Genomic DNA, 8,679 nt, shown 5'->3' on the forward strand with positions numbered 1-8,679 from the left:
CCATAAGAATCTTTTGTTTTAGCTAGGAATTATTACAGAGGTATAAGCGATCTTTGTACCATAACGAATCATTTTTCCAGCGAAATGTATCAGACGTACTGGAGTCTTATTGTAACTTTCGAATAAGTGCCCACACTTCTTCGTCATTCTTCCATTCCTCCCTTGCTTCGTTTATCCAATCTGGTTGGATAATCGAAATGGTGCACAACAATGCTTCCACATCCTCATCCTTTCTTGAGAGTGCATCTGCCACCACATTTTGCTTCCCTTTTTTGTAGATGATTTCAAAATCATAACCCAACATCTTTGTGACCCACTTTTTTTGCTCTTCAGAGGATAATATTTGTTCTAAAAAGTATTTAAGGCTATATGATCCATTTTTACCTTGAAGTGTCTTCCCATTAGGTAGGGTCGCCATTTCTTAAGTGCATTGAGTATTGCCAACATTTCCTTCTCATAAATAGCTTTGTGTAAAAACTTTCCCTTAATTGGACGACTTTCGAAAGCAAGGGGTCCTTCATCTTGCATTAAAACAACACCAATTCCATTTCCTGAAGCATCACATTCCACAATAAAGGTTTTTATGAAGCCTGGTGTAGCTAAGACCGGTGCTTGGCACATTTCCTCTTTAAGATGCTTGAAGGTCTTTGTTGCTTCTGGAGTCCATGAAAATGCATCTTTCTTCAATAATGTTGTTAGAGGTGCTGCTATTATCCCATAATTCTTAACAAACTTGCTATAATACCCTGTCAACCTGAGAAATCCTCGTAGATGCTTTATGGATGTGGGGATTTTCCATTCCTTAATGGCTTTAATTTTGTTAGGGTCTACCTTAACTCCTTCATGAGATACAATATGACCCAGATATTCCACCTCTTGTACTCCAAAGAAACATTTGGATCTTTTTGCATATAATTGTTTCTCCTCCAATAGTTGTAGCACCCTGTCAACATGTTCAACACGATCCTTCCTAGACTTGTTGTAGATTAGTATATCATCAAAAAATACTAACACAAATTTTCTAAGGAATGGTTTGAAAATGTAATTCATCAAACCTTGAAATGTTGAAGGTGCATTGGTAAGGCCAAAAGGCATGACCAAAAATTCATAATGACCCTCATGAGTTCTAAATGATGTTTTCGGAATGTCTTCAGTCTTCATTCTAATTTGATGATATCCTGAACGAAGTTCCAACTTGGTGAAGTAAATTGATCCATGCAATTCATCCAGTAATTCATCAATGACAGGAATGGGAAACTTATCTTTAATAGTGAGCTTGTTGAGCTCCCTATAATCCGGACACATGCACCATGATCCATCCTTCATGTGCACCAATACTACTGGAGCAGAGAAAGAACTTTGACTCGGTTGAATTATACCAGCCTCTAGCATTTCTGCAACCATACATTCAATTTCACTCGTTTTGGCATAGGGATATCTATACGGCCTGATGTTTGGAGGAACACTTCCTGGAATCAGATGAATAGCATGATCATGATCACAAATAGGTGGGAGACCTTTGAGAGTCTCAAATACCTTGGAATGATTGCCCAGGACTTTTTGGAGATCTGGAGAAATAGATGATTCCAATGTGGAAACATCTAGCGAACATAATTGTGCAATTACACCTCTTTGTTCCTTTTTTAGAAGCTTTGTCATACCGTTAGAGCTGATTATCTTTCCCAGTTTCCCTACAATACCCCTTAATTCAACTTCCTTTCCTTCCACAGAAAATTTCATGAAAAGTTCTTGAAAATTAAAAGCTATTGTACTCAAGGATTGTAGCCATTGGACTCCTAGTACAACATCAACACCTCCCATTGGAATGGAAAGCATTGGGCTAGTCAATACATATTCTCCCATGGATAGCTTGATATTATGACACTTTCCAGAGCAATTTATTTTTCCTCCATTTGCAACCATAACTTGACACTCTGGTGCTGGATATAAGAAGCAATTCAATTCTTTTGCTACCTTACAATGAATAAAATTGTGGGTACTTCCTGAATCAATCAACACTATTACCTTTTTCTTCCTGATTTGTCCTTCTATCTTGATGGTTTGAGGAGTGGTAATTCCCGCCAATGCATTACAAGATATGGTCGGATTCATTTCTTCTTTATCTAGGCTTTGTTCCTAGAGTATATCCTCTTCTTTTGACCTTTTTTGCTCCTTTTCTTCTTCCTCTTCACATCTATCTAGAATAATTTCTTATCAGCACACTTATGACCTTTAGTGTATTTGCTATCGCAACTATAACAAAGCCCTTTTGCTCTTTTCTCTTCCAATTTTTGTGGTGTCAATCTTATAGGTTGTGGAAGACTGGGAGCAACAAAACTTCCATCTTTATAGTTGTGAGTGGTATGCTTCCTGGTTACCATAATTTTTCTTTCCATTTTTCTTGCTAACCTGAATGCCTTCTCTAATGAATCAGGTTCCCAAAGGTGAACATCATGTTGGATATTATCCTTTAAAGTCCCTATGAACACATCAATCCTATTCTCCTTTGGAATATTTTTTACCCTTATGGAACTCCTCAATGTGCTCCATTATTGAACCCTTTTGTTTGAGACTTATCAATTGGCTAAAAAAGTATTACTTTTTGTATCCTCATAATGTGCTGTCAATTCTTCCGTAAAAATTGCCCAAGTGATAATTTGTTTATGAGAGCAAAGCCATTGATACCATACAAACTGATTTTGTTCCAAATATAAAGTTGCAATATGTACCTTTTGTGTGTTTTGCACATTATTGAGATCGAAAAATTACTCCATCTGTGATCCTTGCCATCAAAATTCCTCATATCGATTTTTGGAATATGGTGGGTCTTCTATCCAACATTAGTCTATGGAATCATGATTAATATTTATTTTGTTCTCATCATGAGTTTCCTTTACTACCCTTTCACCAATAGTGACCATTTCTTGTAGCAACTTATTCATATTTATCTTCAATTCTTCTATCTTATCATCCATGCCATCAACTTTAGCATCCATGCCATTCATCTTAGCTTTCATGCCATCCATCTTAGCTTCTATGCCTTTCTTTAAACAATCCATGTTAGTTTCTACACCTTTCTTTAAACCATCCATCTTAGCTTCTACATCTTTCCTTAAACCATCCATCTTAGATTCTGTTGCTTTTTGTGCAAGTGACACTTGTTGCACTTGGTCTCGTAATTTTGATATATCATGTTGCATTTCTTCCTCTTCTTCATGAGTCAGGCTAGAGCTTTCAGGTTGCTTACTAGTTGTTTGCATTTTCTTTCCTCAGAGCATCAATTACCAATTCAAACTAATTTTTCAAACGAAGCTTATGCAATTTTTTTAAAAAACTACACACCTTTTTTCACTTTGTAGAAGCTTGATATTGAATCTGATGTATCTCTGCAATTTTAGATCATCCAGTTCTGAAATTGCGATCTGTAGTAGGCCTCTGTGTCCTCTTTCCAATGCCACCAGTCTGATCCAAATTGGATTCTCCAAGGAAGAGTTATGCACAATCTCCCAAGATGACCTGATAATATACTAGTTTAGTAGAGCGAACTTTTATGACATGCCATGAGTCACTGTTTTGACCTTTGGATCTAAAAGAGATATACAAGAAACTATAGTCCGTCCTCTTTCTGTACCTTCTTACGAAATTTCAATCCGATGCTCAGAGAGAAAGTTATGATGATTTCCCTAGGTCACCTATTTGGAATGTAATTCAGGAGTCTACAAAAAGACCAACTTCCTCATATCATATCTCCGCAAATTTACTGCGAAAAGCTCTGAAATTTGGACCGAAGATTCAGCACGATTTCTTCTCAAATGGGTTTTTTTTTAGCTTATGAAATGTCGTAGAAAAAAATTTATAGCGAAAATGCCACGATGACCTATTTGGAGTAGCGAAACCCTAGAATCCAAAGCTCTGATACCAAATGTTATGAAACCAGCTCACAAAAAGATAGAAAAGAGAGATCAACACCTTAGAATTCAGCCTCTTCGAGGAGGAAACCTCCTTTACATTACACAAATGAGAAATTCTTGGATGATTCAAATGACAAAACCTCCTTTCTATATATAGGAGTCTAAGGAGTCATAATATAACCCAGCCGACCTAACAAGAATAATATAAAGCCACAAAAATAACAATAGAGGGATTATATGGGGCACAGTAATAACAATATGGGGACATCAGTGGCACAACAATATTAATAAAGGATACAACTACAATAGTAATTGGGTAATCACTAGTATTATAGGGACCCAACAGGGTCAAAGTTGCAGGGCAGAAATTCTATTGCAGGGGTCAAAATTGCAGTAGCAATGTTGTAGTATCGAAGTCATGTAAGTTGTTCTGAAGGAGATCTTGCTAGTGGCTAACTTGGGTCTTGGAGGGTTTATTGGTTTGGGTCTTTGGGTCTTGGAAATATCTTTTGTAAGCATATTCTAAAGAAGAAGAGAAGTAGTTTTCGGGTTTTCCCTTTGGAGGGGCGTTGCCTTGGCTTGGAGCCTATAACTTGTGTACTATGTGTCTTTGTGTTCTTCTTTTTTAGTAATTGTTTAATGAAAATAATCAAAGAAGTAATAAAAGAAAATCTAACATCACAAGTAATTATCAAGCTAGGAAAAATAAGTTATAATATGCAAGTCTCTATATTTTCCAACACATAGCATTAAAAATAAAAGAATATATCAAATCACCAATATCATTGGCTTTATCAATTTGAACCCAGGCAAGGTGAGAGAACACACTATAAATAGAAACACCAATAATTTCTACATTCAACTTCTCAAACGAGGAATATATGTCATTGAAAGTAGAAATTTCTATGGGGTCAACAAAAGTGAATTCCAAAGTATATAAAAATAGAATAGTATATTTTTCCCTATGTATTCAGACAACTTAACCTCGTGAACTCTTGATCAAAACCAAAATGATTGTGGTATGCATCCCATTCCATTCTCTTCAATAAGTACCATCCTATCTACTTTCCTATGTTTAGTATAAGGCATTTCCACAAGCTTAGGAATCACTATCACTATCCTATCATTAATATTGACATGATATGGAGTTGCAAAAGATTGGCTTACAAAAACGAAAGGGTAATTCCATTGGCAAAGGTAAACTCAGAGGAGAGGATGTAGCTAGCAACACTAATGGTATATTTTTGTGAGATGACACCAATATGAAAGAGAACACAACTAGGAAATGGTGTTATCATAAGAAGGGAGAATGGGTGCCACAAGAGCATTAGGGTTCTATATAATCACACATTTTCTCCACATTTACTACACTAGCAAACTAACATAGGATTCCTAGAGTGCATAGGTAGGTCTAGCAAGCCAAACTGGTAGAATGACAGGTGAGATATGTATGAACATGGCCGATGATGGTACAAGAGTTACACTGAATTACAAAAATGTATAAACTTGGGTTTAATACCTTGTCATGCCAAGGAATAACTCTAGAATCTCACCAATTTGTATTGATGTGAATAGAATTATATACTATAAAATATTCACCAAGTCCCTAAGGATTAGATGTTTAAAATTGTCTATGAATTTTATAGTTTTGTTTAGAAAAGTATGCTTAATCATGTTTGTGATTGTATATTTAGATAGAATGTGTGTCTTATGTCATGTGAGTTTGTTATATCATATAATCACATCATATAATGCATGCTTGTAATTTGAGAATTCTATTTATTGGAGTTAGTTTGTGATTTTTCATAATGCATAATGATTTAAATAGAACCTATGTTATTTAAAATATTTTTTTTAATATTCACTTTCTTCTTAATAAACATAGTCATTTTCATTACATAAACAAAGACAAATTCAGGATTTCCAAATCCCTACCAATATTTATGGTTTTGATTGCATCTTTAATACACACACACACACACACTCTCTCTCTCACTATGAACTTATGTTTTATCCAATGCAATTAATTTAGGTTTATATTCTTCTTTATAGATTTATTGTTTGCAATATAGAATCTTAAAAAAAAAACATTTTCCATATCCCTATCAATATATGTAGTTTTGGCATTTTTTTAACTATAACTTTCTATTGCCACAACTCTCCCTTTATCTCTCTTTATATGCATATGTGTGTCTATGTGTGGTTGTACAATATTATCTATCAATCTTTATGCACTATTTTTTATTATTAAAGATGTAAAATTTGCTTTGATTATGTTAAATATGTTAAATGGAATATGGACACCTAATTCAAAAAATTTAATGCCCAGTGATTTATCAATTTAAAAAATATAAAAATATCACTAATTGTTTCAGAGATAACCATGAAATAGTGCAAATTGGATAGGTTTGACAACTGCAATAGTCCTAGAGATGGTTGTCCTCCTTATTGGTTTGACAACTGAGTTATGATAGGTTTTCCCTAGTGCAAATTGGACATTCCTATAAGATTTTGAATTGGTATACTTACATGAATATATAGATCATATTTTATATGGAATTTGTTCAAAAAATAAAATTTATATAATTATTTAAAATGGTCACTAACACAAATTATATATTCTAGAAACTTTTTATTTTCCTATATTTCATGTTGTTTATCCACGTTTAAATTCAATTCCTGAGGACTTCAAATCATCAATCCAATTTGTAGGTTTCAAATTTGTAAAATTGATTGTTGCAAACAAATTCTTAATTAAAACATAAAATATACAATGGAAAATACACACATTAACATATAGATTTTATCCTAGAAACCCAAATTGGAAAAACTAGAAATAATTTCTCCAAAATATGTTCGTCTATATAGTATTATAATACAATATATATCCCATGACACCCATGAACCACTACTTCATTTAACCTATATTAAAATAAAACTATAGTTCCTTAACCAAAACTACAAAAGCATGAGAAAAACCACCATGTACCACAAAATCAATTTTATTAAGAACCATGTGCCAAAACCACCAAAAAGAAATGAAAAACACCACCCATTGTTTTTTGGGGGTGCTGCCACCCCCTATGACCCCCCACAATGCATTGCACAATTTATAGGATGTGGGGATAAGTGTTTTGAGAATATAAAACATACACTAAAGTCTCCCACTTTTGTTTTTTGCACATAGGGGGTCACGGGAGTACATGATCAACAATCTAGGGGAAAATGCCCATTGTTTCTCTACACTAAAGAACTTCTTAGTGCTCACAAATTTTATTAATTAATCCACAAAGTTCTTCAAAGTGCCCAATTTTTCTAGAAACTCCTTGTTGTTTTCAATCATCTCTCTCATGAAGTGATATTGAACATTAATATGCTTTGTTTTCAAATGATAATTTGTGTTCTTTGCAAAGAAGATTGCTATAACGCCTCACCCCACATTCACCCACTTTTACAAGCTATCCAAGATAAACATGAGCTGAGTGTCACTATGATATGATACAACTTCCAATTTACAGTTATGGAAGTGGGGCCTACAAACCAAAAACTTACAACCATCCCTCAAGTACTACAAATCACTTAGGAGCTTTCCAATCACCCCTAGTGATCGGTCCTTGAGTTGGAACTCTTTTTCCCAATATTAACTCCCCAACCACACCCATAACACAACATTCGTGTCATTGGAAGGATACAACCACACCCATAAACATGTATACTGACAGTTATGACCCAAATTCCTTTGTTTTGTGCCAACGATTGCAAAATCTGTGCCACTTTTTTAGGCTAGCCTCCAAACCACTTACCAAAATTTCCTATAACTTTCCAAAAGACATAACTAAGATGATAGAAATATTGAACAATAAATACTTGACCAAGATATTGACCAAGAAATTCCTAATACATAATGGATTGCTCGTCAAACAGATAGTAAACATAGAAGCTACAGCCCATGAATGCATATTTGATCATAAACTTTTGAACTTCATATGAGAATCGCCAAGAATGCTCTATGCCCTATATATCTAGTTGCAATAACACTTGTTAGCCCATGCATTCATAAACCATCCAATATCTTGTCAAATCATGAACAAGAGCCATAGTAAGAGTACATCATATAACCATGCATATGACCAACATATAATGAAAGTATAAACCATAACAAATCAGCCAAAAAATCAACATAATATCCAATACAAGTGATCATAGATCACATTAGGAAAATAACATATGCAAATTCCAACCAAGTCGAGAACTTCCACGTACCACCCGACCATAGGTTCGGATAAACAAAATATATCTTTCATCCAATCACCCTCATTCCATATTCCGACCACGAATGTGGGATCATAAGGGTTAACCCAAAATAGAACCAACTAGGGCTTCCAGAGGCCAAACCACCTCAACCCTCCACCATAGTAATTTCGCCTAACTCATCCAGAAATGACGAATACCAACTAGACCAGTCTCTTCCCAAGTTTTCTAGGGCTCCAGGGATTCTATATCAACCCACATTCATGGAAAACCCAAACTATTATAGGGATCCAAAGAACTACCATCTCAACCCAAAGCCTCCAGGGAACCCAAGTTGTTCAAGGGATCCAGAGATTCTAACACATAATCATAGTGAACATAAGAACCAATAAAAAATTGAAATGGGGAACCCACTACATCATGGCTATCCAGGAAATGGAAAGGAAAGGTTGAAACCACTGTCAATCCAGGCAAATTCCATGCCAATGATAACACATAACCAAGCAACCAAATGCAT

This window comes from Pinus tabuliformis, chromosome 9 (assembly GCF_031772625.1).
Source record: "Pinus tabuliformis cultivar Carrire ecotype Pingquan chromosome 9, CPIR1, whole genome shotgun sequence".
Taxonomy (NCBI): Eukaryota; Viridiplantae; Streptophyta; class Pinopsida; order Pinales; family Pinaceae; genus Pinus; species Pinus tabuliformis.